Source organism: Anomalospiza imberbis, chromosome 10, assembly GCF_031753505.1.
Source record: "Anomalospiza imberbis isolate Cuckoo-Finch-1a 21T00152 chromosome 10, ASM3175350v1, whole genome shotgun sequence".
Classification (NCBI taxonomy): Eukaryota; Metazoa; Chordata; class Aves; order Passeriformes; family Viduidae; genus Anomalospiza; species Anomalospiza imberbis.
The window spans coordinates 13,304,197-13,317,162 of NC_089690.1; the positions used below are offsets into that span (position 1 = coordinate 13,304,197).

General features: G+C 39.3%; 1 long non-coding RNA gene across 1 annotated transcript; it reads right to left on the reverse strand.

The window, feature by feature from the left end:
* Positions 1 to 1,190: 1,190 nt before the first annotated feature.
* On the reverse strand, positions 1,191 to 12,579 carry LOC137479984 (uncharacterized). Its single transcript, XR_011002626.1, has 3 exons — positions 12,144 to 12,579; positions 9,701 to 11,460; positions 1,191 to 1,467 (listed from the first exon to the last, which is right to left on the reverse strand). It is a non-coding gene; the product is annotated as an uncharacterized lncRNA (long non-coding RNA).
* Between the last annotated feature and the right edge of the window lie 387 nt (positions 12,580 to 12,966).

Consider the following 12,966-nt stretch of genomic DNA (forward strand, 5'->3'; position numbering starts at 1 on the left):
TCTTTTCTGCACAATCCTTCCAGGTCCCTGTCCAAAAGATCTGTTCTATAAACCCAGTGGAACATCTAGATTTGGGGGCACATCATACCTTGGGATCATCTTAGAGGGCAGACAGAATATTATATTAGAAGCCATAAATCCAAAGCTGACCTAAATGCAGTCCAGGACACACAAAAGATGCTTCTGAAAAGCTTCTCCTTGCCCTGATCATCTGGTTAAGTTTTGCCTCTCAGAATTCTTTTCTAGAAAGGCATACACAAGGACACTGCCTGCACCTTTGGCAGGCCTATTGTACTTCTGCTTCCCAGAAGTTTCAGGTTCTGTGATAAGGATCTGTTTTGCCTGATGAAGATGATGTTAGCAATAATATCACTATAGGTATGAAGAGTGACCAAGTGTTACTCTGCATTTGGGATATGCATCTGCATCCTTTTGCCACCTTCTTTAGAAGTTCTATATGCTTTAATATTTTTCCATAATAAAGCTATTGTTTTTCTCTCTGATTGTCTAGTCAAAATGCAATAAATTGGTATGTTTGTATTGCTGGCAACTTCATATCTATGTATTTCTTTGCTGGCATACATCCTAGATCAGTTTTGACCTGATTAAAACTTTTACCATTTCCTTTAAAAGGAAAACTCATGTTAAAGTAGGGAGGTTTAAATAAACCAATGTCAGACCTTTTTATTCACTTCAAATCACCTATGAAAAGAAAGGACATTTTCCCACATGGCATTGATGCAAAATAATGATTTAAAATTTCCTTGTGGAAAAAAAAAAAAAAAAAGCAGAAAGCAAATTCATGGAGGGTAGGTTTATAATCAGGCAAATCTCTGGGTGAGTGACATTCACAGTATGTGTTCACTATCCCCTATCCAGGCAGCAGCCCAATATGGCATGTGAACATGTACATGGACTGACAGAAACACCAAAATACCATGCCGAGGATCACCAGGAAATTCTGCACTGTTGAGGAGTGATGCTGTTGAAAGGCATCTCCCTGTCTGCTCCTTCACCAGGCTTAGCCTCTTTCAGCATCAAACCTAATGACAGCAGAGGGGTTTCTCTGCAGATGGGGGAGGCCACACTCCCTCCCTCCATCTTTCCACTGCTGTGGTTGCTGGTTTGCTCCCCTTCATCTGCCTGGGCTGTATCAAGCCTCATAATAATGTCCTTATACCTGTTAGTGACATCTAGGGGGAAAGCTTAGGCTTACTTACACTGTTTTCTGTCCTCTCTTCACTGTAAATTGTATGTGATGAAGTGGCATTGCCTTTATGCCTCCATTTTGTTGCAGGAGGTGGGATGCTCTACGAGTGGATGCTTTTGTTCAGTGGTGGTTTCCTGTGCTGTTAAGTGGCAGCAGATGGTCGCCCCGCAGTGAGATGAGCCCTGGCCATGGTCCTACTGGCAGGGGCAAGAGCACTCAGCTGTCCCTTGCATCTGAACTGGTTTTATCAGGAAAAGCTGGAGAACAAGATAAAGAATCAGATTTCACTAAAGCGGCTCCCCCATCCCCCCGCAGCATCTGTCAGGGCCTGCTGCCTAAAACTCCACCACCCTGGGAGGCTTCAGACACGGAGGGAGAGGGTGTGCTGGGCCATGCCACGCTCACTCCTGCTCCCAACAATATGGTCCTTGCCTTATGTTGCATTACTATGGATGCACCGTTTCCATTAAAAGGTTTTATTTTTCTGTGGCCACCTGTCCTTGCAGGTCTTCCTTTGCTTTCCCTGAAGTGATATTTCAGACCTGTCAGTTATAATCTCTGCAATTCGTACTTTTCTTTCTCTGACTCTCACGTTAGATTTATTCTATACCAAAGGTTCTCTTACATGAACATTAACAATGGTTGAATTCAAGTTTGCTCTGTGCTGCTCTTCTGAGTCATACTTTTATTCCCTGGGCTTGTGACCATTCTTTTACAGCATTCAGTGTTAAAAGTTTTCTTATCCTTGCTCCTCACTTGGTTTCTGACAGCCTTATTCTGGGCACTGTGTTGACACAACAAATTCTTTCCTCTGGCAGTCATATTCCTGATAACATTAGATCTAGAGCTTGCCATCTGACTGTGAGCTCAGCTCTTCCTGCTGCACAATGCACTCCAGCAGGACATTGTGCAATACAAAACACAATTTCCATGGCATTCTCCCAAGATGTGCTGCTGGTTTTCTCTTTGGCTTATAATGTAAAGCCCAAGCAAGTTCCCCTACCAGAAATATGACTAAATTGATCACTACTATATCATTATTGCAAAGTGATCAGACAGAGTGACAGATGGCTAATTGGGAAGTACAAGTGGTGCCCCCAACTGTTTCCTGGAAGAGTCTTGTTAGTAACCCCCTCCAACATCAAGAAAGCTTGGATCCCCAAGGTGGGAGTGAGTGCAAGTTTAGAGGGGGCACACAATATATTAAATCACAGCATTTCGTGGTTTTCTTTGCCGTGTCTCAGTCACCAAGGCTTCAGGCTCAACACCATTCAGAGCTGAGTGGTCAGTGAAGCTTCCTGGCACCATCTCCTCCTTGTGCCAGGTAACCCTTGTACCCCCCATTTGTGCACAAACCACTTCCCCCAGCCCCAGCATGTGCACTGGGAACACAGGCAAGTAAATACACCCCTGTTGCAAACTGAGACCTGACATTTTTGATGACAGCTTTTAACACAGCTCTTTGAATTTCATTTCCTGAGAAGGTTTCAGCCAGTGAAGTTGAGCTATTCATGCAAAACATATGCAAAAATAAGTCAGCCTAGCAGATGAAATCACTTCTCAGAACATGAACAAACTTTGGTGGAAAATGTTTGCTATTTTTCCCATGATAATTGAAAATTTGTGCCTGAGAAACCAGTATCTGCTTCTGAGCATGGACAGCCAAAGTGCAGGTCAAAATGATGATTGGAAGAGGCTTTGCGCCGCCTCTCAAAGTGAAATTTTGTTTTGCATGTTCAAAAAAGCAAGGGGAAACTCTTACACTTGTTTTTCTGGAGGATATGTTCATTTTATTGGGAAGATATTTGCATACCACTGTTTTCTGCAGCAGAAATATTGAGCCAAACAAAAAAAAAAAAGTTGGTTTTCAATATTTCTGTCCAAGTTCAGTCCATTAAACTTGAAAGTAAGAGCATGTTCCTGTGATAGTTCAAGCACCATTTTTACTTGATCTTATTATGCAGATTTTCTTTGTTGAAAGGGATGGCTGGTTTTGGTACTGGGCTGTTAAAGGTTTTCTCACAGTTGTGTGTTCACTCATTAATTTGTACAGTCTAAAGAAGGATACATTGCTTTAATAGTGTGGGGGGGAAATGGCACAGCAAGGTTTTTGTCTTTGAAAATATTCTTTCCTGAGCAAATGCTGGCCTAGAACTATTGACCCTTCCTCAAAAGTAGATCTGATTTAAAGAGGAAGGAGTGACATAAATCTAGAGGAACTTCTTGGTCTGCACTGCAATTACATTGCATAAAGTTACTGAGAGCAAAAGTTGACCCATTCTCTTCACACACTGTCACTTCAGTGTTGTCATTTTATCAGTTTCCAAACATGTATAGAAAACAGTTAAAATATTCCAGTAAAGTTTCAGCTTTTCAAACATGTCATTCATCACCTGAATGAGAGTGTTTCTCTAATCACAATGATCAACATCTGCTACCTTTGCACTGCAGATACTTCTGTTTTGCAGTAAAAATAATTTTCATGTATAGAGAGTAAATTAAATAGATATAGCAATAAATATAATACATAATGCATCTATTATTTCGGTTTCCAGTCAATTCTGCTTTAATCTTTTTCTCAATAAGTGATTTGATTGAATCACATCATTTTGATATGTCTACACTTTAGATGCATCCAGCAACTGTGGTTTCAACCACGTGGATAGGTCAGCTCCAAACACCAGAGTCAAGGTCACACCACCTGCAATGGCTGAGGTGCCTTACATTTGGCAGAACTCAGAAGCAATCTGACTTTTAATTTAAGCTCAAGGGTCATCTATATTAGATATCCATCACCAGTTCTGAAGATTAAATATGTAGATTCAAAATGTTTAAGACTGGATAGGGGAAGAGGAATGTGAGTCTTGGAATCAGAAAGGTGGAAATTGTATTCCCCACCCTGCAAATATTTTTAGGCACCAAATTTTAGCAGTTCACAGCATTTTCTCATAGAAAATTTTCTTGAGGAAAAAGTAAAGGAAAAGAGAACTTTTTTCCCCCAAAACCTAAATTATGTGGAGAGAGATCTGATTCGAAAGACAGAAGGCAGTCAAGCTTGTCTAATCCTGCACCCCTAAAAGAGAGAAGCAGTCTACCATAAAGCAGGGAAGCAGGAAAATAACTGTCAGACATTCTTTCAAAAGACTCTTCAAAAGTTTTATAGACAGATGGATGAATAGACCTCTCTATACATCTCTAGCCGGATTCAGATCAGTGCTTGTTACAGTGGTAGATGCACCTTAACTCAGAAGAACTATTTCAGGTTATTTACTTTGAACAAAAAATCCCCACCAGTGAACCGTAGATAGTAAATTAGTCATTCCAGCTATATGTACTGGCTCATCGGCAGTGTACAAACCATAAAATGTGACTTGGGAAAACTAATACTTCTTCACCCCAAGGTGAATACACTGTGCTAATTACAGCTCCAGTTTTCCACTAACCATAAGCTTTTTTAGATTAGTTGCTCAGTGCAGTAAAGATTGCTGATGGTGGCCTTTAACAAGGGTGTGGGACACTCAAATGCCTGGAGCACTATGCAACTTTCTCATCACTCAGATGCTATTGTAATAGCAGAAATCTCCCTGCTGCCACTCTTTGCAGACAGTTCTTCCACATCCATGTGGAAGAATGCTCTCATCAGTAGAGGAGGAATCTGTCCTTCCCATCTGTTTATGTCAGTGAGTCGATCAGCAGTAACTCATCTCCCCAGCACACTCCTCTCTCCCCTTCAGTGTGATTCTGGGAAGGCTGTCCCATGCCGTGACATGAAGGAGGCTGTGAATAATACTAACATTCAGCAAGACTGTGGCTTACATGGCTGTGGTCTAGATGAGGTTCTGTTAAACTCTCGATGAAATGCCCTGCTGCAGTGTCAAATTGTTGTGGTGTGTCCACAGTATTTCTGTTCTAGGACATCTGTATTAAAACCTGCAGTGAGTGCCTGACAATCTTCAGTCTTTCCTTCAGAGTGCTGCTGAATTAATTTCAAGTACAGTGAGTTGTATGGTAGGAAAGTACATCTCTTTAATCAATATAAAGATTGAACTGTTTTACTCAGCAGTCTGTCTTCTGCATTTGGGCAGAAAAATGTGGACATGCTCCTCCTAAACAATACCTACGCATGCCATGCTGGGGTGCTGACAGATGGACATTCTGTATTTACCAACTCCCCCCTGTGGTTTCTTTGCTGTTGGATGTGACATTCTTCAGATGTCTGTTTTATGAATGTCAAAGACCACATGGCTATTTTGCACAATGGAATTGTTTAAGCAAAATCTTGGCCTTAGTCCCTATTTTAGTTTTTATTTCCTAAGTTCTGCTACTGAGACCGGAGCAGGTCTTTCCAAAAATGAACATTCCTTGTCAGTGTCACACTTTTTAATTCCAGTAATGAATAAACCTGGTTGTTTGCTCAGTTCCATATTTAATGTTTTCACCTGATCTAGTTTCTTAGCAGCAGTGCCACAACAGGAGCAGTATAGGATCTTACTTGATTTATCAAACTAATGAGTTAGTTTTATTGTAAGTGATTAAATGTGTTTTACTTTTTAAAGCACAGGAACTGAAAAGAAATGCATTGTTACAATCTGAAAATAACTAGAAAGATAAGTTCATTAACTTGCCTACACTTGTGCATCATAAAAACCTTGTTAAAAATTACTCCCTAGCCTGCTGTATTAGCTTCTTTATGAGGTAATTTCTCCATACAGTAATAAGATTTTTCTTTTACTCTCCAGTGCATATTAAACCCACTAATCTTCTTTTATAAACTATAGTTTCAGCCACTTTCTCAATTTACTCACTTTAAAGATATTCTCCTATTAATATTAAAGGTAGCAAGCACAGATACGAACTTTGCAAAACAGTCTTTCAGATTTATGGCACAATCATACCACTGCATTGCAATGGCACAAAAGGGACAAAGCAGTAACTGTCAAGTATGTCTCATGACAAACCAAACAATGTTTGTCCCCACAGAATTATTTTCCCATCACATTTATTATGCGAATGAACTATGGGCGTGTTTTCCCCTCTCTGAGCATAAATACAAAGTCTGAATATTCAGTTCTCTGAGGTCTGCACAATTTGCATGGATGTGACGGATTAAAGACCTGCTCCACCAGGGTGTTGCTGCAGTTTTACACCAGTATCCACGCCTCTGATTTAGAATGAATGCAGTCAGTCTTGCCAGAGAGGAACAGGTTCTAGGTCACCAATTCTGTTTCTAATAAAGCAGTGGCCAAATTTCCCTTGAGCCACAGTGAAGTTGTTCAATTGGTTTAGTATGGGCTTGAAAAGGAAAAACACAAATAGGCTATAAATTAACCTTTGCTTTTTCTCAGCTATAAAATAAGAGAAGTCTTTAAATTCCAATAAATAATCTCTGCGCTGAGTACCAGTAATTTATTATTGTCCTGATTTTTGTTAGCATTTTTATTGTCATTTGAAGTGTGGTCATCTCTTGGTATGGCTCAGGAAGCCCTGGGGTCAGAAGCTGTGCAGTTGTTGGGCAACCAGTCAATCCATACAGGACTTAAGAATCATATTAAATTCAATCCTGTGTTCTGCAAAGTGTAAGCGTCAGTTTATCCATACTCCTTTTTCTTCTTTTTAACATTATCCAATCTATTTTGGTGTTCTAACACAGGCTTCTGAGACACTGGTGTAATTTCAATTATCATCTCAAATATCAGAATTGTTTCAAGATAGAGAGTTAGGTAGAGTACAGGCCATATTGCACATCTGACACTCTAGGATAACCTGCAAGCACAGGTTGTTAATGCTGGCATAATTCCAGTCATTAAGAGATACCACAATTAAACCTTATGCAATTATACTTAGAAAAAGACGTGACTAAGGTGGTGCTCTCTCAGATAAGACCAAGAAACATTTACTTCATTACGGCTGCACCACTCACAAAGCCCCTCATCACCAGGGAACTCAAGCAAGGAGCCATCCCATTAGTTGTAGGGCATATCCATTATCAAATGAGTCAGTGTAACAAACTGGGACAGAAATCTGTAACCCTGTCTTTTTCTGAGCAGATTGGTGCTGTAGCAGTGCATGCATTTACAAATAGATATGAAGGCTCTTGCTGAGTTCTGTGGAGAAGCTGGTGGAAAACCAAGGGATACACAGGAGTTTTGTGCTCCCGTTAGTAGGAAGATACAGATATCTTTGGTCTTACACAAATACGCAAATTTTGATTGCTATAATTTCTGAGGTTAGAAAATTACATTTGGCTAACCAGATTTATATTTCTTCATAGTGTCAGGCTGTTCCTGTAAATTTGAAGTCAAGATATGACAGAAATGCAGAAATGCAGAGCTCTAATATGCACCAAATATGCTTTTAATTCATAACACCAACATCCCACCAAGTTCAGTGTAATCACTGCTTTGAGTCAGAGCTGACTGAAGAGTTACGGTATAATAGGACAAGAGTAAGAATAAAGCCTCTTGTCAGTGTAATGTTTATATAACATCTCTAGTATTTTGGAAGGGAAGAATGTCTCTGTGAAGTCCTGCCCTTTCCCAGAAAAAACATCCATGGATAATCTTACACGTTGAAAAAGTCACTGGACTAATCCACAACATATTTGTTCAAAGTTCTCCTCTGGCAAAATTCACACAAACTACATCATCGTAACAGGGCTGCTTGCTCTGAAAACAGAAGTGTATTTACAATTTTAGAGGACAATAAGTCGACTGAACACTACTGGAGAATTTTTTAGTGCAAAGTTTTATTTCTATTCTTTAGATTTTAAAATGCACCCTAATCATTTGTTCATGCATTCAGTGTTGACTTGTTATAGAAAAACACACATGCAATCAGACTGGTGCAATTTGATACCTTACAGCTAAAAAATTGAAAAAAGTGACTTGTTGAAAACCATTGTTTAAAGATGTTCCCATGACAGGAGGGCAGGGAGAGAATGAACACAAGCTTATGAAATGAACACTGAAGTGTTTGCAAAAGAGGAGAGCACATGTATTCATTATTTGATACTTTCTGAAAAAATATTGCCTACATTTAATTTCTAGTAATGTGTCATTTTTGATTACACACAACCAGATACGGGCACGTTCCTTGTTTCCATGAATTACTCTTTAAGAAAGGGATGCAAGTTCAGAAAAACTTACAAACATTTTTCATAACGCTTGTTATGTCACACTTCAGTAAAAATTTACAAACTCAAATGCATATTTAGTTCCAAAAGTTATTTGATATCTTTTCATTATTCATATGTTTGTATATTAATAAAACCATATCATGTGTCTAGACCTGAGAAATGCATGTGGTCAAAAAAAAGTTTCATTTGATTTTTTCTATCACTTCTCAGAATATAATATTGTGATATTTCTTGAGTGACATAAGAAGTATTATGCCTTATCAATGGCTGTACCACCTTGCAAATGCCTAGAAGAGAAAAGCTGTCACAATTAAAATTTTATTTTTCAGGAGACTTAAATAGATCTATTTTTTGCAATCTCTGAAGACATAGTAGAAAGGAATTTGATTATTTTGATTCTCCAAAACTACAGGTATTTGTAAAGAGCTCTCTTAACTAATCTGTCTTGAAAGAAGCTATTTTATGATAGTGTCAGGGAGAGAAGCCCAAAGTGATATGAACAAGAAACGTGTCATTTTCACATGTGTATGGTCAAGACTGGCAATAATATTCCTTAAGGAAAATTTTGCCAAAGTACCAATTTTGCAGTGCTTAGGTGATTTATGAACCTTAGTTCTTTCTTATTTTGAGGGGGAAATAGCCTTGAATTAGTACCAAATCTAAAACTTGGTGCAGTTTTCACAGAAGCACTATTAAATAAAGGAAAAGACTCATGCTGCTTCAGAGAGCTTTCACTTGCACCTTTTCCATTCCACACAAAGAGCTGGAGCAGTTCTGATGTAAGTAACATACGGCTAATTTGCTGTATTTATGTCACATTGATATGATACTGACAGTACTCACACAATGGAGCCATTATCTGTTAAGACATATGTCTTCCTGGTGTCTGGGTATGTGCAAGGGTCAGAGGAGAACCTGGGCTTTTACAGACAGTTTGAGAAATCCAGGATCATAGGAAAGTGGAGCGGTATAATAGGCAGAATTATCTCTGCCCACTCAGAGGTCATGAGCATGATTTTCAGACATTTAGCCTCATTTAGACACAAAGATAATGTGAGGTGCAAGAGCTCAGTTTTATTTCCATGCATGGGTGAATCTATAGTGTTTGCTGATGTAGGCAAGATTGAAGGAGCTTTGATTTGTACCCTTCCACTGAAATGGGTATAAATCATGGTTAAATCTGTTTTCCTACCAGTGAAATTGAATCCAAACCCACAGTCAGGTACAAGACAAAGACCAGGAGTTTAGGCACAGGGACATATAAACTACATAGGGGTCAGCAAAACACCACACCTGAATGGAACCCTTGTCAAGAAGAGATGTATTGCATAGCAGAGTCTACATTGCTGTCCTACCTCCTTCATTTCCATATTCAAAGCTGCTCTTCTCTGCTGAGACACAGCACACACACAAAGTAACCCACCAGACTAACACTGTGTCTCAATGACCTGTAAGAACTTAGCTGAGTTACATTAATGGGTGATGAGCCTTCCTGACCTAAAGCACACATGTTACTCTCTTTAATACATTTTATATCCTATGAGGACATCTTTTTAAAGGACCAAACAGTTCCCAACAGAATATTTGTACCAAACCTTTTAAGGTTCATTCACATTTATTTTCTTTTTATATTTTTTCACCCTTAAAGGTCATTTCACAAAAGAGATCAAAAGGAACCTTTTCCATTCCTCCTCTGCAGGTGGCCAGCAGCAGATTAACTACTAACAGAGACTTCAATATATAAATCTGAATGACTTGTTTTACACAGCAATGCAACGCTACTGTCATATGTTGTGTTTGCATACATTAAAGTGTCTCCCCTAATTTCCTTCCCAAAATGATCCCTCACTATTCTTTCCCCAGAATAATTGCTTGCAGGAAATCATCTGGTTTGATATTTATAAAAAGGTACCTTGAAGCTGAATAAGTAACTCATTTTACCAAAGAAACAGATTGCCTGCTAATAAGGTCCTGTAAGAGCAAAACAGGCCTCTAAAGTCAGCTGCCCTTTTCCCAGATAGGAGTTAGCTCCTGTAATCTTGTTTCTCCAGAACTCTTCCCAAACCGAGCTTCATATTGTAGTAAGACAGATTCAGATGTGCTTTCCATGAGTTCTTGAAGCAGGAGTGTTCAAAACAAACAAAACTTTATTCATCTGTCAAACAAAAACATGCTGCATTCAGTTAGTGGAAAAATCATAATGTATATTTAAAATATCTTTTTATTCTGTTGTATGCTATTCAAAAAAAAAATTTAAAGACCCTTTTTTTTCTAATTGGGCCACAGATTAAATAACATTAGCAGGTCCTTGCAGGGCTGAATATCATCGACTACTGTGCCCTTCAGCAGGTAAAATTGTGAATCTTCTTTAGTTGTGTTGCCCTATTTCTTTTAAGGTAAAGACTGGTGAAATAGTGAGGACTCCTCTTGTAAAAAAATAAAAGAATGTCTGAGAAGGTTTCTGTGAAGAAATCAGCTGCTTATATATCCATTTTGCTTCAAAGCTATAAAAATAGGATGTTCGCTTCCTGACCCAAGTATGTAGGGCAGAGAAGAGAAATGGGAGACTTTTTCACACTAAAAAGAACAGTTAAGAAATAGATTGGCTGTTTCAGAAGGCAAAGTGATTATCAAAACTTAGAGATAACTTTCCAAGTTGTTATACTCCTAAAGAGGATCTATCAAACGATCTGCTCCTGCCCTAGACATCTGAAATTGAACCTTCCCATTGCACTACCCTGGTACTGTGAGTGTGCCTACACTCAACAATACATCAATCAGAGCACATATTATCTCCAGACTTCTGAGTATTTTGGTAGTCTGCATTGATGACAATGTCTCACTTCCCACCACTGTTATTTCAATTAATAGTGCACCCCCCCACTGCAGGGCCTACCAGTGAGCCCCCTAACTTATTGTGCAGATTTTATACCGTCTTTTAATTTTAAAACAAAAAATAATTCTTTTTTTCTATCTGTTTCCTGGTAATGTAAGCCATGCAACACCCCTCCTTGTAGATCCAGCACGTAACACCCCAAGTTGGGCCAGGGACACAATTATTTCTATTCATCTGGGATGGGCTTCAGTGTCACAGCGTGGCCAAGCATGACTTCAGCTTGCACAAAAGAAAAAGAAAAGGTTCTCTGAAAAACTGTTGTATGAAACGCGACTTTTAGTGAACTATTCCAGGCTAGATCCACTTTTAAGGGAAGGGCAAGGGGGCAAGAAAAGGTGAAGAATAATTGGCTGCTCTTTCACTTCCTACCACAAAACAGTATTTGTGTAAGATATGTGTGCCAAGGCTCAGGAGAAAGCAGTCTCCACCATCCCCCTGGGAAATGCAAGGTTGTGTTATGGTTACACTAAGGCAATGTGCAGGTGGTGCAATCACTACAGGAGAACAAGCTCTTGGGCTACAAAGAAGAAGCTGGGAAGTCCAGGACTTCAGGACTCCAGTCAGAAGAAGAGTCCCCAGTTATTTTTACCACCACAGTCCAAACCAAACAATGTGTCCCGGCATTAGAAAATATTAGGTGTCACTTTCTAGTTGGGCAGGAAAGTCCAACTTCTACCTGAGCTCTAGAAACAGTTTGGGCAAACAATGTAATGAATAAGGAATGACACAGCTGGAGAAAAATGGAAGACCTGGTTTTCCTCATAAGTGTTATTCTGGCTTTACCGCTGTGTGAGTGATGTTCCAAACCAAGCTGTGTGTGACACGAGGCTAAACTGTAACATGCATTTTTGGGCTGGAGATTATAAACATGTTGACTCCCACCCACAGCACCCTTTACTCACTACCAAGGTGACACAGAGCCCATTGTTTTCTGTTGCTGGTTGACTCTGTCTCACATCTCTTGTAGCACAGTTGAGCTTGATGTGTTGAAATCAATTGAATTAACTCCACTCTGTAATATTTTCTCTGGCAAAGTGCAAAGCATGATCCCCTAGCACAATTACAGGTGTCTGTCTAACCCCACTGTGATGTAAGTCTGAGAAAGTGTCTGACTGGTTTTGACCTTCAGTGAAAGTAGGTCGCTAGGAAACCTGGCAGCATTTGGCATAAGACACAGAGTGTATTATTTGTGTTTTAAGGTACTTAGGCAAATTCAGAAATTAGCAGTATTTTTGTCATGACATAATATAGTTTAGGGCAATCTATAAAGTCCATCAGGGCAACACTTTCAGTAGCATGAAAGCTTCCTCATGGGAATATTGCACTCAGGCAGCAATGCCCACAGAGTGTTGGCTATGAGAGACAAAGATCTTGGTCAAACCAGGTGCTAAAGCAGTCTGTGTCAGTGAAGGAGCTGTGAAGCCTTGATTTGTGTGCCAGTTTTTTCTGATTTTTGTCACATGTACTTTCTGAAGGATCACACCAAATAAATACCTGCACTGCACCTGAGATCACATCACCTGATATTGAATTCCGGAGCCACAGAATTTCTATAGGAAATACTTGACCTTATCAAAGTGTCAATAGGACTGAATCTTCAGCAGTTTCTAGACTTATATGTATTAAATGACATTACTAAAATATCTGGTGCTTCTACTGTAAATAACATTTGGATTAAGCCAACATTAATAGCTGCTAAAAATACCTCACTGAGGCAGTGGGAAA